Source organism: Etheostoma spectabile, unplaced genomic scaffold (genome assembly GCF_008692095.1).
Source record: "Etheostoma spectabile isolate EspeVRDwgs_2016 unplaced genomic scaffold, UIUC_Espe_1.0 scaffold352, whole genome shotgun sequence".
In the NCBI taxonomy this organism is placed as follows: domain Eukaryota; kingdom Metazoa; phylum Chordata; class Actinopteri; order Perciformes; family Percidae; genus Etheostoma; species Etheostoma spectabile.
The window spans coordinates 623,066-650,392 of record NW_022605591.1 but is presented as its reverse complement, the minus strand read 5'-3'; the positions used below and the strand labels follow the sequence as shown (position 1 = coordinate 650,392).

Here is a 27,327-nt window from a genome sequence, read left to right as displayed (position 1 = left end):
TGCCCAACCAGTCTACATGTGTTTTGTGGATCTGGAGAAGGCGTATGACCGTGTCCCCTGGGAGAAACTGTGGGAGGGTTAGGGTTAAGCGGCTGGGATGAGGATCAGCACCTCTAAATCTGCGGCCATGGTTCTCAGCAGGAAACCGATGGAGTGCTTTCTTCGGGTAGGGGGTGAGTCCGCTTACCCCAAGTTCAGGGTTTAGTACCTTGGGTCTTGTTCCGCAGAGTTAGGGGACCATGAAGCTTGAATTGGTCGAGAATCGAGCAGCCGGTGCGGTATTAATTCTGTTTTCCGCATCCGTTGGGACGAAAAGGGAGCTGAGCCAAAGCAAAGCTCTCCGTCTACCGGCATTTCGTTCCTACCTCACCTATTGCATGAGGCTGGTCATGACCGAAGATGGATCCAAGGTACAGGCGGCAAAATGGTTTGCCCAGGAGGGTGCTGGCGTCTCTTAGGATGGGTGAAACTCATCTCCGAGAGACTCGGGGGTAGACCGCTGCTCCTTTGCGTCGAAAGGAGCCATTTGAGGTGTCGCACTGGTAAGAGGCCTCCTGGATCCATCCAAGTGGGGTGTCCAGGCACGTCCAGCTGGGGATTCCTCGGGATAGACCCAGGACAAGGTGGAGAGAGGTTCTCCAACCTGGCCTGGAACGCCTGAGCGGGATCCCCCCGTCGGAGCTGGTTGATGTGCTGTGGAACGTGAAGTTTTGGGGTCCCGCTCGCTGGAGCTGCTCCCCCGCGCCCGATACCGTGATAAGCGTCAAAGAGGTGGATGGATGGACCAGATTCCAACAGATTGGAAGAAATTCTGAATGATTTATTTATTTTGTACGGGTTAGTTCTAAATTACCATCTAAGGATTTAATAGCGGGAAGTTCTGCAAATAGTCACTGGTCTTAATCTCATAGTGAAAGTTACTAAAATGGCACCCTGAAAATCATAGCCTGTCCTCTCTATTGGATAGGATTCCGATTCCTGTTTCGGATGTGTGTATTTACTTTCTTGCTTGACCATGATCGTGTCTACAAGTTGCCGGTCAGTAAATTTGTTTGTAACAGTGAGTCTATCTGGTGAACTCACTGCACGGTTTTGCAGCTCAGTGACTTACTTGCCCGCATTAGGCCAGAACAGCTATGGTATGTGGCTCCTAATAAAACCTTATCGCATCCTACAATACCTGGTTCTTCTACAAGCCAACAGCAATTGCTTGCAATGCGTGCTATATATTCTGCTGCTGTTATATAACAGAATTTCTGCTATAAACGTGAGTTATATCGGATTCTTTTTCATTAATTAGTTTTAAAGCGCCATCTAACCTCACTTTTGCGGTTTTTCCACTGGTGTTAATCTACTCGCCTCGGCCTCGACTGCTACTTCGCCTTTTTTTGGTTTTTCCCATTACTCAAAACGTCCCTGGGACCCCGGACTTTTATACCTCATTCGAGTTCCAATCGAGCCGGGCGATACGCCAAAGGTGACGGGAAGAACATGCAGACTGCTGGTTGGTCGTAGAGAATCGTCCCTTATGGACGCGTTTGGTGCAAACAGAGTGCGGATGTGTGTTGCCAGAACAAACGTGACATTGAAAAAGATCTAGCCGGACACCGCGCCTTGTTAGCACTCCTCGCACTATTCTTCTCCCTTTTAACTGTCGGGCTACTAGCGGCTCATGTCGTTTGTCCCAATATTGCCACACTGTGTACTTTACAAAAGACAAGCACGAAGATATATATAAGAGATAATATCAACAAAAGTTTTTTATTTAGCTTGTCCAGTACGCATCAAACCCTCCCAAACTTCCCGTCTCTCCTCTGCACACCCTGTGCCAGTGTCCCCGCCGGCTCTGCTGGCCGCAGATTCATCCGTTGTTGTCATAAGCCTCTCCGGTGACTCTAATACAGAGTATATTACGCAGTCCGGCAGGTCGAAACAGAGGTTCACTGTCGGACATCGCCCACCGACGTTCCTATCGGCGGCGATGTTGCAAGCTATGAATGCTCTGAACACCAAAAGGTAACAGCAGACATGTTGGGTGTAATCATGGTTGCTACAGTTCTGTACTTAAGATAGCGTCTATTAATACTGACTGCGACGCTGGAATACGTCCCAGTTGGCGTGGGGGGTGTGGCTGGCACCGAGTGTTTATTGGTAGGTGTGGGAGCCTGAAAGAGACATTACTTAATTCTTTTGTTACCAGCACTCGTGACCATTACTCACCTTTAATAATGAAAGTCTTATCTTGTGACTGCTCTGCCGCTGTCCTCCCTCAGCAGTTACTCTCTCTCTAGCCAAGCTAGAACGGTTTTTATCTTTTGATGAATGGCCTACAGTAGAGTAACAGTAACCCGTTACTGTAACGTAAATTATATAATTTATGCTTTAACTGCTGTGACAGCACTGTGACGCTTATCCAAAGAATAGTTACGCTGGATGGGCATCGGTCCCTGCCCCAGCCCACGTAGGATCTTGGAGTTACTTTTGTTCTGGAAATGTCCTTTAATTTCCCACATAAAGCAAATTTCAAGGATCGGCCTTTTTCACCTACGTATTTGCAAAAATCGGAATATCCTTTCTACAAATGCTACGAAAAACTAGTCCAGCATTTGTTACTTCTAGGGGCTGATTACTGCAATTCTTTGTTATCCAGGCAAAAAGTCGAAAAGAAAACGTCCCTAAGACTCTCAGGCTGCGCCAGAATTGCTGCAGAGTGTAGTTCTGCCCTGACCCCGAAAGTATCACAAATCTTTCCTGTTTAGAGCTTCTCTGCATTGGCGTCCTGTAGAGGTCTAGAATAGAATTGTAAAATCCTTCTTCTCACCTACAAAGCTCTTCATTGTCACGACCATCTTATCTTAAAGAGCTCATAGTACCTACAACCCTACAAGAGCACTACGTTCCCAGATGCAGGGTGACTTGTGTTCCTATAGTCTCTAAAGTAGAACGGGAGACAGAGCTTCAGCTATCATGCTCCTCTCCTGGGGGGTTTGGGAACCAGTTTCCAGTTTTGTTCATGACGCAGACTCGGTCGGCCGACATTATTTTAATAGTAACTTAAAGACTTTTCTTTTTGATAAAGCTTATAGTTTGGGTACCAGACGTCCCCGGTGTCCGTGGACAGTCCCCGATGTTGGCTACCTGTCCCGCTGGATCTGTCCCGGATATGTCCTCCGCGGGTTTGCACTGTGACTGTAAAGACCCCGAAATTGGAATGAAGGGAAAGAGAAAAAACTGACAAAACTAGCCATAATTCGCACACCCAACGCACGCAGGCTTCCAAACGCCAGAGCCAGCTTTCTCAGAGAGGTTTGTGAAAGCCGTGTTTTACGATGCTGAAACATCACTGATGATTTTACATGGAGTCTGGTGCGTTTAGCGAACCGCAATTTCGGCAGACTTTTCTGTTTTAAAAAGAACTTAATCTTTAACAGAAAGATGTCGACCTCCTTAAAATCCTTTCCATATAATGTTGTCAGACGACTTGAATATTACATCTGATCTGTATTCAGTCAAACCAAACACTTGTTACTGACTTCAATACAACCTGATCAATTATCGTACTAACTTACATTGCAGCGATCTCTTTTAATATGCCAGGTCAAAGGAAATATTCCTCAGTATTTGTGTTGTCTTTGATTTCTCAATGAGCGTGTTTCAGAAACAAGCCTTGAGCAGTACAGCAAAAGCTGTCAGTAGTTCAGTAAGCGATAGCAACTTATTATTATTGAGACTTTCTATCCGAAATATTAGGACTTTTTAATCTGCGTATGAAGATGAATTTTTATCTTTGAATATTAGGCTTCTCTATCGTGAGGTTGTAGTGCCGTGGACAGGAATTGCAGCAGGGGTGGTCTGGGCTCATACCTGGGGGGGGGTGCTTCAGCCCGCTAACAAGAACCAGCTCTAGGGGCTAGGTCCCCCGTTTTAATGGTTTTACAAAAATGAAACATTACTGTGTTTTGGAGTAATACGCTTCTGATCGGAAAATGCCCCTGGCGATTTTGTCTGAGACTTGGTCACTTATTATATTAGGCATAGAATTGAATATTGTTGTGAGTGAGGAGTTGCGCATCCGCCTAACCGCCCACCTGCTTCTCGTCATAGTTTGTCAGATTTTTCTATCATATAATCAAGAATATAGATAAAACTAAAGGGAGACTTGCAGACACCGAGCCCGATCCATTTGGGGAGAGTTCTAGCCTGACCAGTCCCTCTCTTACCCTGTCGCTCTGGTTATGCTTTGATGAAGCTTATAGTTAGGGCATGAGGAATTTAATATTTGTTAGGATTAATGACGTCCGCAGCGTCCTCCTAACCCACCCACCTGCTTCTCGTCATAGTTTTCAGATCTATCTACATATATCAATAATATAAACTAAGAACTAAAGGGAGACCGTGTCATACCTCCCAAAAAAAATGAAAAAAAGAGATCCGTTTGGGAGAGTTCTAAGCCCGACCGGCTTTTCTCTGTACCCGGTCTCTCTAGTATGCTGTAATAGTTTTGACAGCTGGGGACTCCGTTGATACCGGACTCCTTTCTCCGCTATCTTTCCATTTAATGCGCCCCTGTCCCCAGAAATGCGTTTTAATTAACCTAGCGCTGGGGTGGTCATATGTTCTTTTTTTTCCCCAGCTGTCCATCGGTCGGGCGGCTCCAAAATCATGGTAGCCGCTGTTGCCACTGGTCCCGCTACAACTTTCTGCGATGCATGTTCACTCTGCGACATCTGCGGTGCCCCTACGCCTGCTGTGCCTGTAACTGCCGCTCAGGTGCCCTGCTATGCCATGACTACTAAACAAGAACTGCTACAACCTATTTTTTTTTATTCTATTTTTTGTTATTTCCACTCTTCACTCTAACCCCAACCAGGCCTGTCACCACCGCCTATCAAGACCTGGTCTGTCCCAAGTTTCCTGCTAAAAGGAATTTTTCCTCACTCACTGTCCTTTCACTAGAACTGTTGGGTCCTTTATAAATTCGGAATGGTGTCTAAAGACGACTCTATCTGTAAAGTGGTCTCGATATAGGCTTGTTATGAATTGAACCTATAAATAAAATTGAATTGAAGTGAACTTATTGGAGCAGTAGCTATGTTAGAACCCTTTACTGGAGAAATCTTGCTAGGCTAATCTAATGCTGGGGGATCAGAGTTTAAAGCACACTCGCGATGGGACGGTATGTATCACTTACTAACTCTGAACTCTGTGAAAATACAAGGGAATGAACTAAAAGCCCATAATTTGTGGGGTTCTTTAAAAAATATTTTAGCAAGCAAGCCAGGCAACAAACAGTTGCGTTGTCTGTCAGCATAAAAGGCTTACTGTCCCAAACTTCGCCACTATATAAACGTAAATGATTGTCTTCATAGTCCCCCAAAGTCCATCCAATTGTAAAACAGCTGGCTCCATGTCTACAAATGTTAAATCAGCAGTCCAATATTTGACTATACCCTTTAAAAAAAAAAAAAATTTAAATCACGTTAGCAGCATTGAGTATCTTAAATAGTCACGGTTATTCCTGCTGTGATTTTTTTCTCATATTATTGTAATTTTGGATTCAGGTTTTGCGCTAAAGCCAATACTACGTTCCGTTAGTACAAAATTCACTGTTCATCTTTTGACAAGAATATCATTCCCCGTTTAGCCTCTCCTCTTGTTACAATTTCTGTGTAAGGATTTTTACAGCACTCATAACATTTTCATTTTGTTAATACAGTGTTATGGCCAGCTGCTATTTGTTTTTAAGACACGTAGATCCAGCTCCCATTTACATTGCAGCTCTCCTAGGTCATCCTCAGGCCTCTGCCAGCTGTTCCTAATGCCGCGTCTCCTACTAGATGTGCAGGCTTTGCAGTCTCAGACTCAACTGAGACCATACTCAGTTGGTCGGAATTTCCAGAAATTAACTTGTCAAAATGTAAAATTTTTAAATGAAAACCTTCCTCCCCTCACCTCTTTAAGGTTATTCTCTTTTACTTTGTATGGTTAAGAATTTTGGCATTGTTGTTCTAAAACCACCGTTGTGACCACATAAGCGCTAACTTTTGAAGTGTCTCAAACTCTCGGCTGGGTCCCAACCTAGCGCTCAGGATCCGCTCCAATCGAGTTTGGCAACACACATGGCAAGGGCTAAATCAGGACATACATTTAAACACTTGTCCCAATGATCAAGCCAGAGGCATTTAGATCCAAATTTATTTTGTTGTTTTTTTTAATCCTGTAAAAACATGTCCCCAAATCATGGCGTCCTTTAGCATGGATTACCCTCTGGCTCCTGTTGACGAAAATTTAACAGGATACAACAGGACAAATTACCAAATTTCAGATAGAACAAACCTACCTCTTTTAGACATCGTTGTTGGATGCGGTCCATTGACACATCGTTTAAAAGCCGGATGCTGTCTTGATAATCGGTTAAAAAAGCTTGCTACTTTTTTTGCGACTCATTTAGAAAGCTGATACTTTCCTTGGAGAGTCGCTTGGAAAGCCGGATGCTCGACGTACTGATGAGAAGGGCCGTAATAGCAGGTTGCCTTGGAGCCCCCTCGTTGGGTCCCTCTGGTAGTCAACTCTCTGCTTAGGTGGGCATTAATCGTTATGTTCTAGTTTGGAGACGACTGGTTGAACGCGTATATGCATCCCTTTAATGCGGGCTACGTTCCTGAAAGCTAGCGGTGTTCTCGAGACACTGGGTGTAAGGCTGGCTTACTTGACACCTGTTGAAGGGTAGATGCTTTGCCATTAAAGCTGGACGCATTCCCTGAGATATTTTTAAAAGCTGGATACTTTGATGTACGCGTCAGTTTAACTTAAACACGTTTTTGATGTTGACAATGTTTGCAGTCATGTATGGGCTTGATGGTGGGCCTCAGACCTATAAGACCAAACGATGTTTGGCAATGTGATATAATTAAGGATGTGCTTTTTCAGTTCAAGCCGTAAACCACCAACCTTCAGATCGAGTGTGCAGGTACATACGTCCACACCCAGCTGTGTTCAGAATGAAACCTATACTGAGAGTAAGTCCACCGAATACGTACACTGCATTGACACCCTGCCCCATACAGATAGGATAAAGTGGTGCAATTACTAAGCATAGTTAGTGTCATTGCCAAACGAGTTGGGTTTAAAAGTATACTGTGAAAGGCATTGCTGGCATCAGCTGGACCAGTGCACCTTTTTGCTGAAGAAAATCTCATTTGCATAAGTCCACATACTTCTTGCCAAGCGTGGAAACCAATCCTAATATTTTGGTGCTTGGATTTCCATATATAAATGTACTGATTTCAGTTAATTATTAAGCAGCATACCTTGACTGAGGATCCACAGCTGTTATCCAAACGAGAAGAGGAGCCCGGGTGCCGTCATCTCTTTGGGTAAACAGTTTTCGTCTAACGGTTGATTCAGCAGTAACTGCTTCACTTTTGATGTACCATAGGCAAAGTCAGCCACCACAGTCTGCCTTTCCATCACCGAACACACGTAGAAAATGGAGTTTTAAGCACTTGCTAAAACTATGGACTCTCCTCGCAAAAAGAAAAGTCCTTACCTATGGGTTCAGTAGGCAGAGAACCACCAATCTTTACAGTTGCATTGTGGACCTCTAATGTTTGATGGTCCCGCATGGAGGAGCTCAAAAGTCCCAAAGAAGCCCTTCAATGTAGATGCCTAAAAACACAACCGTGTTTTGAATGATTTTCATGTATAAAATAACGGTCCCATTAAACACAGTGTTGATGCTTCCAGTTCTCACCTTGTACTTGGTAACATGATGAAGAGCAGCACGCCTAACCATCATCTCTGGCTATTGTTGCTCCATGATGTAGCCGGGCTTAGCTGCCAGCTCTGATGTCAGCGCTCTGATTCCATACAGATCTCCCACAGAGTCAATTGGCTCGTATGTCCATTTAAAGCTTATGCCAGACCCCTAACATACGGCATAAAGTGGCTGGAGGATCTGTAATACAGCTAATGGTTATCCTGCTTCAGGCAGAATTAGGACTGACCAGGTCTAAAAAATAGGTACTTACAGTCCCTAGATGAGGGGGGCCAGTTATAACCCATCACTGATGCTACTTGGTAAAAACCTGCTAATTTTCAGGCAAACTTTCAGTGTGTAGTTGATGTCCAGCCTGTGCTACGTTTGCATTTTGATTAACTAAAGGGACCATAAAATATGAGTCAAGAAGATAATTCCCATTTGTAAACCATCATGACATCTTAAGAATACAACCAGATACTTAAAAGAACTTTTAACCCGCTTCCATGACGAACAGGTCATCCAAGGCACAACCGTCTAGTGTAACCATGAGTGTGGTTGGACGCAACTTTGTAGATGTGTAGCTGCTGTATTTGTAAACGGAACTAAAAATTCCGTCCATACCAGTAACTGCAGCCACGCGGACATCTTCAGGGATGTCCCCCAAGGGAGACCGTGATGTCGCTCCTCAGAACGGTTCCTAGACGAAAAAAAAAAAAATCATTTAGATTACATTTCAACTGACAGTGCCTTGTGAGCCTTACTGTTTGCAGTGAAAACAGGGCGTGCAGCAGGGTAGTGGCCATTGGTCCGTCCTGTTGAAACATACGAAGTCTGGTGTCACATGATCCTCATCCGTGAGTATTTGCTCCAAGTAAGATGAAAAAATAGAACTCTTATATTTTTCCCAGACACAATGCTCTGTAAAGATACATCAGATTGTTAAATATGCAACTGATCAAAGTGCCCACATTTTAAAACAGTTATGAAAAATAACTCTGCCTCCTGACCTCCGTATCCTCCTTCACCTTATAGGGATGCTGATCTCAACTGTGGAGTTGTGCTGCTTCATCACATATATCCTCTCTTCTCTGCAACTGGCTGTCTCCAAAAGTTCACCATTGCGCCAATGTGACCTGCATCCTGTGATGACCTGACACCAATGTGCAGCACCTCATGAGTCCTCCCCCATATTTGGCCAACGGTTGTCATGTGATGCCTTTGTCTGTGTTATATTACACCAGAAATGTTTATTTGCTGTATTAGAAAAGAAAAGAAGCCACTACAGCATAAAGGGATTGGAATACTGACGCATAGATGCAAGCAGCCACCAGGTCAACCACGACTAAACCGCAGCTTTGCCTGGAGAAATGTTCATGGACCACCTCTACTGGAACACCATTCACTGGGAGGGGCACTCCATTAAACCTGCTTTTGTCCTAGAATGCTTCCATAACATTTCTGGAATTCAAAAACCATGGACTACATGCACTAAACTCTGCATCATGGTTACGCTCAGGTGCTGTATGATTCCGGTTGTCCCTATGAGTACGAATACAAGCCTTCTGTCAAGTCAACTGATACATGCGTCGTTAGCCTTTTAAGGCTAATGGGCCAACACCTCCTGCTGTACCTTTGGAACTCACCTGCCATCTGCAGTGGCTGAGGCATAAGCCTGAAGAAACAATTTAACTGTCATTTAATTGTACATCTAATTTGATGCCCATACCCAACAGCAACATGACAATTCCACACATTTCCCCCAACTTGTCATTATACCGTGTTGAAAACAGCACCCAGGCATCCTCTTGTCCCGTTGGACAGGCCACATCACTCTTACAGACCCTACAAACCCGGGTTAGTAAACATGGAAATGGCCATATTTCACACAATATAGGCCAATCTTCGCTTCCATGTAGTTTGCCTCACATGTGACCTCTCTGGGATACCTGGTAGGAGGGAGAACAGTTTTTGTTCAAAGCATAGTCTTTCCGTCCCTTGTGTGTGTCACCAGCAGGTTAAGTCGAATTGTGAACAACGCATCCTTCTGAAACATCAGTAAGATCTATGTAAAATGTGTCCTAAAAAAAATAAATAAAAAAATTAAATAAAAGCCACGCATTGGTTCATAAATATCCCACACAGTTATCCTGCCATTTGCAAGGACCTTGTTGTCAGTGTTGCAGCTGAAGTAAGGAGCTCGGAGCTCCACATGGTTCCGATGTTTGGAAACGTCTACACTGTAGCCACACTTGCTGCTACTGCTTAGTGTGTGGTACACACCCGTCTCATCTTAAAGACATTCCGCTGTCCGCTGGGGGCTTCACATATATTTTTCCTGTTCATTTAGTGAAATACCTGGTTTAGGGTTGGTCGATAGTTTACTAATAAAACCTGCCAGTCATCTAGAACACCAATCGGCTAACTAGCCCCTGTATCCCAAGCGCATGATCACACCGAGAGATGTTTTCTGACCCCTCGTTTTAAGACCATGTGTCACCAGCCTCACAACATCCCAAAGGAAGTCTCCTTCCCCTTGTAAGAGATCAACAGCTAGCTGAAGTAACGATGCACGCACACTCCTATGAAGAACGTCTTGCAGAACAAATGTTTCAAATTGAATATGTGCTAAGGACTAACCGCCCATGTGTTTAGAAGTACATTTTAATTCTTGCCATTGGGAATATTATCACATTTTGCAGTTGTCCACACATACAGGAGCAGATCACACTGTTAAGGCCAAATTCCTTATTAAACAACTAAACACCATAATTGGGAACCATCATGCCTAACGGCAATCACCTCTTGTAACTGGCCGAGAGCCCACACCTTACCTAAGGCCAAACCCAAAAGCCATAGCCACTGTGTTAGTTAGCATTGGTCTAAACTAGCCTACTGCTAGCATACTACACCTGCTAATCACACAAGCTAACATGACAGCTTGCGAACTATACCTGGCCTAACTAGCACTATGTTCTGATGTCTAGCCTACACCCAGCTTTAATAATTCGTTTCTCTACTCCATGAAGTTTAAAGGCAATTTTGCTCATCAGCTCTACTGATTGAAAGAAACCTTGATGTTAATGAGCTACACATGGTGGCTGTAAGACCTGAAGGCCTCTGTTGGTCAGTGTAATAGCCTCGACCTTTTTTAAAAGATGGTGTTTAGAAGACAGCAACACATCGGATTTCAGATAGGAGTGTATTAGAAAGAATGTGAAGTAAGAGACGAGAGATTCAACTTTAGTAAGGTGAGATGGGATAAGTATGAGTATTTTGATACTACTTCTTTCTATTGCTAAAGCACAGGATGTCAAGCAATGCTGTTGTACACTGTAGTGTATATTGTTGCAGTCAGGAGTTCAATTCCAAAAACAATAAATTAAAGAAAGTTAATCATCCAAATATACCATTGTGGTTGAAAGACTGTAAGGTAGTAATAAAATCTAGAATTATAGCATTAAAGGAACTAAAGAGATACATAATTTTCACGTTTAGTTCATAATGAAGATCCCGGCATATCAGGAAAACAGTTAGGCAATGTAAAAAAGAGCATGGGCCGACAGTTCTGTGGCTCTATGGGTCGTAAAAAAATACCTGTGGAGAAATTTGGAATATATATATAATGGAAGGGAATGTGGATCCCCAATGCTGATTGAGGGGCAAAGAACCATTACTAGTAGAAAGGGAAAAGCAAGGTTATGCCCCTAAACATTTTTTTCAAAGTGCACAGCACAGGTAATTTATCTCTTTAAGAAGAGAGTTGTAAAAAGAGTTTTTTTGATGTAAAATCATACACAATTGTAAATTATTAGGTCCTTGTCCAGTGAAAGATAGAATCTGTTATTACATGTTGAGAACTTAAGTGAGCAGGGTAAAGAGTTGGTAAGTTATATAAATAAAGTATGGGTAAATCAATGCATTCCATTTCATTGAAATCAAGTTTTATTTATCTAGTGCCAAATCATAACCAGTTATCGCACAGCGCATTTTGCATAAAAATCAGGGGCCTGTTGACGAAAGTCTGAATAAAGAATATCCAATAAGTGAAAAACGCAGCTTGACTTAGTGTGATCCTCTCATTCGCGGCTTAATCATTTGCACGTTTGCCGAGAATGATACAGTGAAAGGCTATGCAGCCATGTGTAATAGCTAGGTAATTGCATGTTCACGTCTTTCCTCATCTAACCGATCTGTAGCGGGGGGGGGGGGGGGGGGATCACATATTACAGATGCAGAAATGGAGAAGAAGCATGCGCCACATGTTTTCACCCAATGCGCAGCTCTAATGGAAAGGAACGAGGCGGGAAGAATATCCAAAGGTGAAATACCGCTGTTATCAACGAGAACAGAAAAAGCCCGAAAAGGAAAACATACTTAATCGTACCAACTGAATGTGTAATGGAATGTAAATTCTACATGTATTTATTAAGCGCTTTTCCATTCTTTAACAGCTGCTCAAAGCGCTTAACATTTACATTAAACCTTCCCATTCACACACATTCATGAACTGTGTGCCTGGCTTCCGTTACCGGTGCCACCTGCTCATCAGATAAACACTCACACACATTCACATTCCTATGCGGCAGCACAAGGGGCAACTCGGGTTTCCAGTGTCTGCCAAGGACACTTCGCAATGACTGACACTTTTACTAAGGTTAGGCGACCCTGTGTATTAATTGCTTGATTATGGGCCCTGGTTTCATTGTTAAGGTTTTATTTGTTTTATCTGTTTTTAATGTTAAAGGCTGGTTTTTAACTGTACCGTGTCTTTTGAGTAGCCCTACCAATTATAAAATGTCTTATTATTACCTCCTTTGCCTTAAAATTGAGCAGATGGATTATGGTTCCTTGGTACTAAGGACTATAGGTTAATTTCAAACCCAACCCAGAACAAGCTTTACAACCATATGCACCCATCTCTATAAGCCTGTCTCATTCTTACATATCTATAAACCATTAGTTAATACAGAACATCACAAATTGACAAAACTAGAAAGGAAGTACCTTCATACATGGTTTTTTTTTTTTTATCTTCGGACAAGTACAGCACCAAAATAAAAGAGTAGAAGCTTGGTGGTGTTCCCGGTGAGATTAATGTAAACTATCACTATAGGCACTCTATTGGTCCCGTGATGTGAGCCTTATTGAGAAGTTTAGGAAACCAAAGTAAGCTATAATACAAAAAAACCATTAGGCCTACATAATCCAGAAGTAACACAAAAACTATCCTTTATTAAGAAGGACAAGAAAATGAATCATTAATGTTTTGGGCTCTACCCGTCTGCCATCAATGTCATCCCGGGGTTTAATCGCGCATTCTCCCACCCCGCGAGCGTCCTGTATAAACCATAAGCTTGCACAGACCACAGAACCGCGCTCCTCATCTGTAGCTACTTTTTACAGAGAAGTTGGGATCACTGATGTGATGCACGGTTCAGCCCGCTGGGCATGCGCCCACTGGGGCAGCGGTCGCACACCATGCAGCCTCGCACACTAACCCGGGCCCACCGGGGGAACAGTCCCTTATTCTCTGATTGCCGCTCCGCATCTGGTTGCCAGTGCGACCATTGTCAACCATCTAAACAACTTCTATAGTATGGTCTAATTAAATCAAACTTTTGACCAACATAGTGACAATTTCACTTTAAATAATAAAGCGAACACCTCAGAATAATTTACAACACCTTATTGTGGATCAAGTGTCAGCTGATTTAACACATGAGACTCCAAGGTTTTATCTTAGCCTGCTCTTAGCCTTCGTGGACCAGCTAGCCGCAAGACTAATCTCGTGTTTGTGGCAACAATCAAAGCTAAATTCAATCCGGTAACTTGATATCCCGGCTTAAGAAGTCCTCAAGAATCCAGTCATTCCCGGCCACCCAGTCACCCCCTCACACTGCTTCAATCTTGTTGCCGTCAGGCTCGCAGAATTCCAGTCTGCCTTATGCAATGAAAAACAGACCAAACTCTTTTGTCCCTGCTGCTATGGCGTTTTTAATTAGGCAATGTAAAGTGGTCTTCCATGTATACGTATTTTTTGTTTCTTAGAGTGTATGGCTGTTTGTCTTGTATACCATGTTGTTCTTTATGTGAGATCTGCTGTACAACACATTGCCTCTCGGGGATATAAAGGAACGCCTTGAACCTCCTATTTTCCTTCTCTTATTAATGACGCGTATATGCAGCTCTGGCATTACGAGTCCTTCCTATAAGTTTTACGACTGTCTTGTCCAAATACCCTAGAATTTTCCAGTTTGGTGGAATGCAAATCTTCTCATTTCACGTATTTGTTTAATTTGCGAGTTTCATCAGTGTTATCCATGAGCTAACCGTCCTTTGTTTATCTTTTTTTTAGAGGGCAACACGGTTGAGTGTCATTTGCCTGAGCCTGCTGCACTATCAACAAATGATGGATTTGGTAGGGCCGAAAATTAGCATAGAGTCCTCCGTACTTTGGTGACTTGGTAATGAATTAAAAGCTGATGGAATCACATATTAATTAGCTACAGATCTATCAAATCTTTGTATAGAAGTTTTTGCCGTAATTGGCGTGTATTGACAGAATAACTCAAAAGTTATCAACAGTGGTCAGATAAAAGGGGTCTGTGATAACACTGATTAAATTCATTCTACCACCCATATACCAAGAACAAATCGAGGTGTTGTTAAATGGTGAGTCGGTTTATGAAACTTCGAGAGAAGCCAATGGAATCTAATATAGAGATAACTCAGTACTAATTCTCATTGTCCCCAATGAAGAGTTAAATCCCTACAATAACAACTCTGTCCGTTTTTCGCACTAAAATTTACATAAACTCAATTCCGAGTAAGATTCAGAGTATGGACAGGTGCTTGGTCCCTATCACAAATGTTCAGTTATTTCCAACGTGGGTGTGGGTGTTCAGTTAGAGATAGAGGGATGCGAGATGAGAGAGGTTGATATTAAAGACAGCTACAGCTGTACAGTTAATGAAAGCTAAATAACGTACAATGCCGTTTCTGTGAGATAATGACCATCTCGAGACCCCTGTATAGTATTCCCAAGAAAAAGTGGGGAAGAACAGAAACTTACAGAAGCAAGAAGGGAGACCTGTATCGGCTCAGAGCTGCTGACATCAGAGCTGGCAGCTAAGCACGGCTACCTCATGAGCAACTAGCCAGAACTGCTGCTCGAGTGCCGCTCTTCCCCATGGCTACAAGTACAAGGTGAGTGAAGACTAACTGGAAGCATCAGCTTTTGTTCAAATCGTGCTGTTTGAATATTGGATGATCAGGACAAAGCTTTTATGGTGTTTTCATAGAACATTACTTTCACGGGGCTTCCAACTGTGCAAAAAAATGCTCTCTACAGTTGTGTTTTGACGCTGGGCAGAAAAACTGTGTGGCGGACTTTCTCTGCCATCTCAAGTGGAGAGTGCTTGCTAGAATCAACCTGTAGACAGAATGTGTACCCAACGAAGACATACAGACCATGGCTCTCTCTCTTTTCCATCAAGCAGCTGTGGAGCCACATTAAGGTCCGCTGCTTACTATGTAACGGTTGACTGTTCGTAAGCTACCCCCCTTCGCTGTAGTCGGCGCGGCCTCCTCAACCGAGACCTCTGGTAGCCTTCCTCCCCAACGTCCTGAGGCAGCCAGAAAAGTGCACACTGTGTACGATTTGAGGACGCGGAAGATGCCTAAGCTTTCAAAGGCTACGGACTGCCATCAGCCTTTAGCGTTTCTAACAGATTGTGCCCCACTCAGCCAACACAGCCGCTGAGAAACCAACTGTGTTTATGCCAGCTCCATTTTAGTTAGCGAAGCCAGCAGCCATAGTTAGTGCATCCCGGAGCTTAAGCGGGGCGACCTTGATTCTTATGTGAACTGCGGCTAAGGATAAACATAAATAACAGAAGATTGTTATTCCACGTGGGGCGTACTTGACTCCCCTTATGCCAACGGAGTCACCAAGATTATGGTTGATCGTGTTGTACATACGCAAAGTCATGTCGTATTTCCCTCTGGACCCCTGCACATCTCACCAGCATGAATGATACGCATGTCTCATTTCGCGCTGTCCTATTGAGGTGGTGTCCCAGAACTGATGTGGGCTTTGTGGATCACTGGCAGTCTCTGGGGAAAGACCTGGTCTAGTTCGGAGAACGCATTCACCCACCTGGGATTGGCAGCTCTCATTTCTAGAATCTTGGACAAGTTTATTTGTGACCTATCCTTGACAACACAGAGTTGGGACAGGGCAGATCCACGTTTGACCACTTCTCTGCTCCTCCATTCCAGGAGTTCCCTAAAAACTCCATATTGACGGTATCTGCCCCCCGCCCATAAATTATATTAAATTCACATGTAAACAAATAGAGCGGTGCATGAAAACCTCATAATGATTAAAACCACAGTACAATAGTTGCAAAAGAATGAGGAGAATTAAATTGGCCCTAAACATCAGCTCTCGCTCCTTCTAACAGGATGACTAGTAAATGATTATATCAATCAAGATTGATCTATTCTGTCTTACTGAAACCTGGCTGGTGATGGAGAATTGTTAGTCTAAAATGATCCACCCTCCCAGTCCATGTTAACTCACATTCCTCGCGGCACAGGCCAAGGAGGTGGAGTTGCAGCGATCTTCGCTCTAGTCTACTATTCACTCGAAACTAAACTGAATTATAACATCCTTTTAAGTCTTGTTCTTAGTCCTTTCAACCCCAAGTTGGAAATCACTGCAACCATTTTTCTATTTGTTAGAAGTGTACTGAGGCAGCATTTTTCTGCCTTACATGGAATGTATACATCACCCACCACGCATAGACTGTATCTATTAATTTTAAACGGTCTATGATACATCGCACTTGCCTTTACATATACCAGTCCTGTATCACACAGGACGAGGGGGAAACCCAACAGCTGATCCCCTTTGGGGATGAAAACGAGCAGAAGTGTCTTAAATCATGTGTTCAGGTTGTACCGCTTCATTATTTATTGGTACTCGTATTATTGTGAGATCATTTGTAATTACTTCCTGTTCACGCACTTGTATATTTTGTGTGTTATACGGGACCTGTGATATGTGGGGGAGATATGTTTTTGCCTTTTATGTTTAATTTATGGGCAATAAAGACAGATTTTTGTTAACAAAATGTTTTCTGAACATCAATGCACAATAACTGAACACTAACGAAATGCAATGACACTGTTGTCAACCCACACAATCGACAACAGAGGAACGCATCTTGGAAGTTTGGATCAATTCCTGTATGGTGATGTCACCAGTGTGTCCCATTTCCTAGGGTGTGTTTTCACCCTACCACTTACCCTGGTTCAAGGGTCCAAGGGGTAGGGGTAAGGCCAAGGGGTAGGGGATACGACGAAGTTGGGATCAGCCTTACCTCTGGATGGGTTCAACCTGGCCTCCCGCACACTGTAAGGAATCTTGGAGTTATTTGATCAGGACATGTCCTTTAATTCCCACTAGAAGCAATTTCAAGGAGTGCCTTTTGTTTCACCCTACTATTATTGCAAAAATCAGTAATATCCTGTCCTAAAACTGATGCAGAAAAACTAGTCCATGCATTGTTCCTTCTCTTGCTTGGTCCTGCATTCTTTATATCAGCTGCTCGAAAAGTCCACTAAAGACCTCTTCATCTGATCCATACTTGCTGCAGACGTGTCTAAAAGGAACAGATCGAGATCACATCTCTCCTGTTTTAAGCTTCTCTGCATTGGCTTCCCTGTACAATCCAAATAATTTAAATCCTTCTTCTCACCATCAAAGTCTTTATGGTCATGCTCCATCTACTTAAAGAGCTTATAGTACCTACACCCTACAAGAGCACTACGCTCCCAGAATGCAGTTGTGACTTGTGGTTCTAGAGTCTCTAAAAGTATAACGGGAGCCAGACGTTCAGCCATCAGTCCCTCTCCTGTGGAACCGGTTTCCAGTTCGGGTTCAGGACGCAGACCGCCCGGCTCCACATTTAAGAGTGGCTAAGACTTTCCTTTTTGGATAAAGCCATAGTTAGGGCATAGAATGGAATATTGTTAGGAAGTGAAGGAGTCGCAAGCGTCCGCCGAACCCGCCCACCTCTTCGCGTCATAGTTGCCAGATCTATCTAACAATATCAAGAATGAATAAAACTAAAGGGGAGACTGGCAACAGCCCGTCCGGTATGGGGAGAGTTCTACCTGCCAGGCCCCTCTCTTTACCCGTCTCTCTTGGTTATGCTTGATAAAGCTTATAGTTGGGCATAACAGAATTGAATATTTTAGGGAGTTAGAAGTCGGCAGCGTCCGCCAACCGGCCACCTGCTCTTGTCATAGTTGTCAGATCTATCTATAATAGAAAATCAATAAATTAAATAAACTAGAGGGATACTTGGGCATCATCCCGACCTGGTTGGGGAGAGTTCTATCCCGACCAGGCTCCCTCTCTTACCCTGTCTCCTCTTTATGTAAAGTTTTTGAGACAGCTTGGGGACTTCCTTTGACACACTGAGCTCCTCTCTCCTCTATCTTTCTATCTTCCATTTATGTGCAGTCATGTCCCCAGAAATGCTTGTTACTAACCGGCTCTGGGGAGTCCCCTCCCCATAGCCCTTATGTTCTTTTTCCCCAGCATGTTCCCTTGTATTAGGGAGCTCCAAAATCATGGTAGTAGCTGTTGCCATGGTCCCCTACACGTCCTGCGATGCCCATTGTTTTCATCTGCTACGCTCCTGCGTGTCCTTCCACATCCTTCTGTGGCCTTGAATGCCCACAGTGCCCTGCTATGCCATTACACTACAGCAGACAGCTACCAACTACAATTCGTTCTTTTTCTATTTTTGTTATTTCCACTCTTCATTCTAACCCCACCGGCCCATCCTACACCCGCCTACCAAAAGCCTGGTCTGTCCCTAGGTTTTCCGGTCTCTGCTAACGGAATTTTTTCCTCGCCACTGGCGCACTGGCTTGCTCTGGAGGAAACAACAGAACGTTGGGTCCCTTGTAAATTCCTGTGTGTCTGACCTACTCTAATCTGTAAAGTGTCTCGAGATAATCTTGTTAGGAATTGATATCTGATAAATAAAATAATTGATTGACTCATTCAGAAAATTTAATTTACATCTGTTCCTTTGGTTTGCAGATGCTCAGATGTCAGTGGGTCAGCCTTCAACCACAAGGTGGCTCCTCTGGCCACAAGTCACTAAACACAAAGTTGCTCCCCCCACAGTGACGACCACATGCTTCAATCCTAGGATGTTTAATTGCAGAGATTGAGTTTCTTACTTTGGCTGTAAGAAATCTTCTTCAATAGACTTGCTAGCATCCAAATGTTCACTTTTTCCTTAGATTGGCAAGGAGTGTGGTGCCCTGTATAAATAGATTTACCCCTCAGTTACTTGTAACTCAGAAATTCCCCTTTTCTGCAGGTGAAATGCATGTTACATGCGGCTCTTGCTGTACGGTTATGGTCTTCTCGTTTTACAGGTTTGAGTCTTCGCAGCTGGTGTCGACTGTATTGTACATTCTGCAACCTCCCTGAAGGTCGGATGACTCAGCTTTTGAACTGATAAACCAAATCAAATATATTGCATGCCTATAAGCTGTTCTCTATAACTCTAGGTGCACTGAGTCCCTTCAAACTCACTACAGTGCTTCAAACACCATGCCCACTACCATACCCTCCCAGCCCTCTTTCAATGCCACCTGCTAACTGGCCTCTGTTATGTACATTCACGTATCCATCACGAGCCTGAACGTCTCTATAACAATCCAAAGTACAGTACATGCTTCATATTTTAAGAAGACGTAATTTTTAATGTAATATCAAGAATGTTCCGTAAAATAATGCATTGGCTTGCCTTGAACCAACTCTGCATGACACCAACCCACTTGGTTCAGTTTAGATGAAGTGTTGTGGGTCTACTTAGGTGCAGAGTAGATCTAATAAAGTCTGTTCCACCCCCAAGAGAACCTATTATACTCCTTTTCCTAGTTGTCTGTACTCTTGGTGCTACAAATAGTTACCATTCTCAAAAGGATGTTTCAAAAAACATGATTTTAATATTTGCCATTGCTGCAGTGCTTCAATAAAATGGCTGTCTTAGCTCTAGCCTGGCCTTCCAAAAAATTCCAGTCTGCTGGATTGGTCGCGGCCCACTCTTGTTGTGATTGGTCACACACATTTTAACCAACCCTGGGTTGGCTGTGCAACCAGGCAGCATATTTTTTAAATTTAGTTAGTATTTTTTTACTGTTAGAATCAGGTACTCCAATACTAGCATATCAAGTGTACAACTTATGACGATGACAATAAATCTAATAATAAAAAAGCTCCTTTCATAAGCAGACTGATACACCCCCGGTTGTAAAGGAGAGGTACCGCAGGTCATTCATCGCGGCCGTGTCAGAACTCTACAACCCGCACGTACCTGATAGTGTGTGTGTTTCTGTTCCTGTTTTTTCATTTAATCCACACACCTTGTTATCTTATCTGTATTTTATTTTTTTGATAACAATTACTAACTTTACATATTTATTCATGTCCTGGTGAATATAACTTATAGTAGGGTTACCTACTTTGCATTTATTACTTTAATTATATATTCAATTTAAGGGTTAAAGTCACTTACTTACACTGCAAATTGTTTTATTGTGGTTATATTGTTTTTTTTGTACTAACGCAACCGCACCTTACTTTCAAACCTTATTAGACGCCATCTTTACTTCAGTCTCCTTCTGCACATTGTCTAGTGTTTCCTGTCTTCTTGGGTTTACTTGTTTTTTTTTGCTGTTATTGTTGAGAATGAGAGGAATTTCCCCACTGTGGATGATAAAGTATTATCTTATCTTATCTTATCTTAAAAAACTACATACAGTATTGCCTAACAAATGGAGAAATAACAATACAAACACAACAAAAAATAACAAGACAAAGACAAAAATGTACAGTTAGAGTTTGAGAAAACGGCTACGCGTATCCACAATTTTGAAATCTTATAGAAGGTACCAATACCCCGAGCTTAACATCTTATAGATCAACTGGCAATGTCTACAAATTTTAACCTGAGCCAACGACTTAAGGGCCTGTAAAAGACTTTGTGCTCAAGTGTGTCAGAACGGCCTTATAAAATACTACAAACAAAAATAATGCCTCACCTGAACTTCATTTGGCATTATCCAACAAATCTAATATGTCAATTTTTTCATAATCGTTGTTTGATGTCACTACATAAGTCTTGCCCTTTCCTTAATCTGTTTGAGTAGCTAACAATTATTTCTATTCTATTGTTAAAAGAGGATAGGACACCAATAATCAATTAGTAAATTCTTTGTCAGTTTGGGTAATATAGATATCATGCCTATGTTCTTTTAGCTGTCCTCTCCCAGTTAATGAGCCGTCCTTTTTATTAAAGAGTTTATGGAGATGTTCCCAAAGTGTATTTAAATTCATAAGCGCAGGCCGTTCGATTCAGATATTTACCCTCTTCACTGAAATGGTGCATCTTTTAATTTCATCAACTGACAGGTCAATTTTTACACATTGCTTTAAATCCTCATCAGTTGGAAGTGGTACTTGAACCTTATCGCGTGAAATGTCTACAATTACTCGCTTAAAATGTGATTCATATAAATTCCTATAACATGTGGTGACAAAAATTTAGAACTCCGTCATATTGGGGCAATAAAGATAAAGGTTTTCTTTTCCCCTTCTCTAGCCATTGGCTTTTGACCTAATTAACGCTCCTTTTGCCAGTCTAATGCATGTGGTCCTTTGTTGCTGATTTTCCTTATTTCGGTTTTTTCTTCTTCCCAAATACTGTTTGCTTTTGTCAGTAAAAGGTCAGTTTGTGCATCAATTCAGCTTCCTCCCACTTTTTGTTCTGTTAATTCCTTACTCCTTTAACACACATCTGATTTTGTTTTCAGGGAATTCCCATGTTATCCATCCTGTATTATCCTTTGGTCCGCATGATGAATTCATCTCTATTTTTTGTAGAGTCATTAAAAAAGTAATCATCCTCACAGAGAGTTGTTCAATTTCCAATCCCCGTGAAAACCTTGAGTCTCCTGACTTCACAATAATTTTGTTCGAAGGTCAGTTAATGGGACATGAAGATGATTAACTATCGTGGCCCAAATCGGGCAAAGTTCCTTTTCCTTGTGCCCATGAGTGTAGCTTCTAACGCCGACCACATCATTTTATTTTGATGATAAACAACAATAACAACAAAATGAGCACAAATAAAAGTTAAGGTTGGCCCCTCAATGAACTAAGTCAATAGGTGTAAATTGCAGCTACTTTAACTGAGTTGACAAGGTGCAAAGGAATTTCCTAAAATAACGTTCTTGCAGAAAAGACTTTTAGTAAGCATCAGAGCTTGGAGGACCATTCTCATTATAAGAAATGAAGTTTTAGTCTGCATAGACTTCCCATGAACCTCTGACAGTCAATCTTCCTTTGCCCGTTTCTGATCCAGAAAGGCCACAAAAGAACTTTCTTTCCCTTCCTTCCTTGTTTTTTCACCAGGCCCAGCTTCTCTGTGGCTGCTTCTCTTCATGGCACAGTACTTCTGTGATCCTTATGTGTGGGCTAGGAAGAAACTTTGATCTGTCGCTTTCCCTTCCAGACAGTCCTGTCAAACACATTGCATTGCAAAAAGGACGATGGCTGATCTACTTTGGCCGTCTTGTCGCCGCCCGATGCTCTAGACATGTCGACCTCCTCCCTTCAGCTGTCACGACATTGAAGTCACTTTGTCCACATCTCGATGATTCTGGCTTCTGATATTTTCTCCATCTTCATCCTTCACACGCATGACTCTTTCAGATAACACCTTCAGCGTTTTTACGTGGCCGTTAGTGATGTTTGCCTTAAGTGTTATTTTCTGCTTATGATATCTTTATCTCGTTTTGTCATTCCTTCCAATGGGTTTCGTTGGTTAACCTTCAAAGTTACCCTGTTAAACATCAAGGTTTTTTTTCCATTTGATCCGAAGTTGACTCTGTTGTTCCTCAGATAACACAAGGATTGGCTTCTAGAATAGCAGCAGTCACTCTAGTGTCACATTTTATCTTTTTTTTGGAGGTTTTATCTGGAAGTGGAATAACATGGGTCTCACGTCACCTATGCGTCCTGGACTTGCCCAAAAACCAGACACCATCCCTTGTCTTGTCACTAGTTTCATCCACATCCCACTGTGTTCTGGTAATGGTAGTGTCGTCCGTTTTGCTCCAATGTCACAGTCTTTTTGATTTTCCTTTTGCCCATTCAGGTCCGACTTAGCTCATATATCAAGTTGTCACTTGTGTTCTTCAAGTAAAAGAATTTGCAATCGGTATTTTAAACTCAAACCCTCAGTTACCTGATGGGAGAAAATAATCACCCACCCACCTACATTTTGTTCCAAATATTCGCAGTGTGTTCAAAAAAAAAGGTGTTAACAATGCTCAAAATCCTTAGAATGCGTTTAATTCCATACTATCAAGGCATTGGGAACACGCACATTCAACTCCAAATCAACAACATGACCAACATGATCAAGTTTGAAAAAAAAAAAAAACGGATTTGTATCATATTTTTGCACTCAACATTACTGTGTGAACTGAAAACTGTTTCAAGGTTTTGCTTTCTTTTAATCACTGCACTAATATTACTTGCCTAACCATCACTTCTGAGACTGTTTCACATCTGTGTTCATTTAGACGACCATTCCGGCGATTGGGCTGCCATTCCATAACATCAGTCTTGTTCAGCTGGAACCAAACTTTTGCCCTCTTACCTGGTGTGTTTTGGTCATTGTCTTGTGTACCATTTCAAAGGCTTTCCTCTTCATCAAAAGGAGATTACATACTGTTGCTCCATTTCTCCTTTGGCCAGTCCAATGTTCCTATTGGCAAATTTCAACCTAGTTCCCGTACATGTCTTTTTCAACAATGGACTGTGGGGGGGGGGGGGGCCCCCTCCTCGCTGAATGCTTTGCTTTACATAGCCTCTTCTGATCCTTACAGAACCATCACAGGGAACTTTAAGTCATGGGTTTCTCACCGTTTTGCAGCTGGCCCCCCCAAAGCTGGTTCATTGCAGTTGGGGCCCTATGCCCTACTCCCCACACCCACTAACGATAGATAGATAGATATATAGATAGATAGATAATAGAGTAGATCGATAGATAAGTAGATAGTTAGATAGATAGGCAGGCTATGATTTTTAAGGCCCACTTATTATATTATTATTATTATCATCATCAAAGCGGTAGGTAGTGCCATTATCATTACTACCGATTTTTATAATTGGCAGTAGTACCAGAACTTCTAATTTTGAGCTTGCAGATATTGATTATCATTATTAGTAGTATTTATTAGTAATATAGTATTTTTATGAGTAGTTATCGGCCTAGCATCATTACTAGGCTATTGCTATATATTTATATGAGGTACATCTATTTTATTGTTGTTATTATTGTTTTTTAGTATTATTATTATTATTATTATTATTATTTATCATCATCACATCGTAGGGGCCTATTATCATTACTAGGCCCTATTGCGATAATTGGAAGAGAGCAACCAGACCTCTTATATTAATTTATGCTTTATTAGTGTTATTATCACTATGTCCAATAGTAGGCATCATCTGCATTTTTGTTTAAAGAAGCTTGCAGTTGGTGCTATTATGGTGAGACCTGGCCTGCTTTGCCGTGCAAAGATCCCCAATTTGGCTCAATCTTGATACATAGCCTCAAATCATCCTCGATTTGTGCACTATTACGTATTTATTTTGAGTGCAGTCATTTTTTGAGAATCTCCTCACACAATATGTTGACGCGCAAAGGAATATGAATGTACACGGCTACCACAGGCTACAATTTACTATCGTACTGTGACATCCACACATGAACCCCTAGATCTTAACCTTAGGCACTTTGAGGAGGACTCGCCACCAATTGTGCCATGTGGCAGACAATATTACAAACACGAGCCCGCTGCAGGGTTTGACCTGCAGGATACTTCACGACCTGGTTAGTACCCAGAGAGGCCGTCATGCACTGTGAGAACCAGGTCGGGCAAGTTACATAAAGCCCATGACTGTATCTGGGAGACTCAAGTTAAAAAAAAACACCAAAAAGTTGAAATTGACTAATTCAAATATACTAAATGTATGTGCACATCAGGTGGTTCTAATGTCGTGTTAAAGGGTTAATGTTATGTTTTACTTATGTTGCAAACTCCCAAAGAGTTCACATCTTTAAGCATCCGGTCTCAGAGTTCACAGGAAAGAAGGGGTTAAATAAGTAAAGAGTTTTTGTATTAGACCAAATTTTCACCGTGGTCAAAGTGAGATAAAAGTTGATGCAACCTGTGATAAACAGTCGGTTCACCGTTTATTGCTTTTTTGATAGGGAGATGTGGCGCTCTAAAATTCACACTGCCGGGCAACAGAGGGAAATGTACAGGGTATGGCAGATAGTTGGTTTTGAATAATTAGAAGCCATGTGAATCTCAAGGGGTGAGCGAGTGTCCACAAAGCGTACTCCTATGGTGCCACTTTGATGCGACCTAGCACTCCCCCGCCGTTATTCCCATTTACTTCCATTCATTTTGTCCGATGTTTATTCTAAGATCCACAACATGTATAGAAAGGCCCATTACCTTGTATCTCACGTTTTTGCGCTGTAGCAGAAGCAAGAATGTTGCTGGATTGTTTACATTTCCACAATGGTGACTGCCGCTGGAATGAAATCGCTACAGTGGATACTAAATCTCATCTCCCGAAGTTTTTTTTTATCCCTGCGAAGTAATACAGCGTCTTAATCAACGGGATCGTCTGAAAAGCCATGTTTTTAAGAAAAAAAATGTTGATTGTCTGCCTTACAACCATTAATAAACCACCCGTTCTTTTTTTATTCATGTCGATACACAGCGAGAAAATGCACCTGAACAGACTGAATACTGATGAATAGGAAATAAAGAGAGCTAGGTCAGGGGCAGGAGACTGAGAGAAGAACACCTGCCTCCCAACCAGACTCAGTTACCATAGTAAGTGACTCTGTCGTGTGGAGCTACCTGGGATACTGCAAGCAAAGTTTTCAGGTAGTAGTGTTTTTAGAAATAGTTATTTGATGCTATCAATCGGAGTGGCCCTTAGCTCTCGTCCCCTTCATAGGCCTTTGACCCAAAACAGAAACATAAAGCTTAAAAGTGGAGTCTTTCCAGCCTAATTTGCTTTTAAACTAAAGTTCCTCGGGTACTTCACAAAAGACCCTAGGTCCATGTTGACAAGATTAGGCATTAAGTTACCTCCCTTTCTGGAAACGGGCTGAAGTTACCGACAGGTTTGATTAACCTCCCTTTCTGAAAGCAACCCCTGAGTTTCATCTCAGGGTTTACACGAAACTCAGAGTTTTTCACTCAAACCTGCTTCTGAACAATACCCTGGTATTTAGTAAATTTTTAAAAAGCATCAAACGGCCAGCAGAACAGCTATTTTGTTTTTTTGTTTTGCTAATTAATTATTAGTATTTTATTATTATTTGTTTAAGTACTTAATAATAAATAGTTTAACAAAATCCAAGTTTAATCCACTTTGGGTTTTAAGTGTAATGAAAGGTCAGAAAGAGTATAACAATTACCAATGTATGCATGTTGACAAAAAGAAACTGTTTTCATCATTTAATTTCTTATTCTTGTCATAATAAAAATCACATTAAACAGCTACCTAGAAAAAATTCCTTCATTTATTTAATTACCGGTTGAGTATGGCAAACCACATTTGCAGTAGCATCAGCAGAATGGAGCATGCTCCACCGTGATCCACAACTGGAAATCCATAAAAGAGGAGACCAGAGGTCAACCATGTGATCTAAGCAATAATTTTTTTAATCTCCCTATGGCAGTTTATTTAAATACAATTTATTTGTGTAGAACGTTTAGCAGCGTGTTAACAATGATTAGATACAGTTTAAAGTTTGTAACTACCACTATGACGGTTTTGCCTTCACCTCCAAATTCAATCTCCATTTTCACACATTTACATTCGTATATCACATATGAATCAACATATCCACTACTAACACGCATATTAACACACCCACGCACACACTGGTGTTTTTGCAGCTTCCCTTCTGTGCTTTGACTGGCACGGTGAAAGTTTCGAGAGAGTTCAAAGCTTTTGGATAGCGAGAGTACGACTGTCGTATTGCTGGGTAGCGACCACTGATTTGTCAGCCGAAAACAGAAAGAGACTACCTACGTACAACACTATCATCCATTTAAGACAAATATGTGACCTTATATGATGTCTCACCTTTATGGAGAATCTCTGTGTATGAAGCTCATCCAAGGCAGGTAAATCTTGATGTTAACTGACTTATTTTTCTAAACAAGAAATGGCCCTTCGGTCTAAGAACTATGAGGATGGTCAAAAAAGGCTGAAAGCATTTGTGTAAATTTCGTCAATAAAGCATCTCACTATTACAGTTGTTCCACAGGCGGCAAGCTGAACCGAACATTGCTTCTGCACTGGTCCGTCCTCTATGGGAACCCCACACTGTGTCAATAGGGTGGTCCGGTTGGGGTGAGTGGGC

At 42.1% G+C, this 27,327-nt stretch overlaps 1 long non-coding RNA gene and 1 pseudogene across 1 annotated transcript; both read right to left on the bottom strand.

The window, feature by feature from the left end:
• The window catches only part of LOC116686311 (uncharacterized), a 114,164-nt pseudogene that overhangs the window by 50,907 nt on the left and 35,930 nt on the right, over positions 1-27,327 (bottom strand).
• On the bottom strand, positions 6,260-21,407 carry LOC116686357 (uncharacterized). The gene is made up of 3 exons (XR_004331230.1): positions 21,396-21,407; positions 19,389-19,395; positions 6,260-6,342 (listed from the first exon to the last, which is right to left on the bottom strand). It is a non-coding gene; the product is annotated as an uncharacterized LOC116686357 (long non-coding RNA).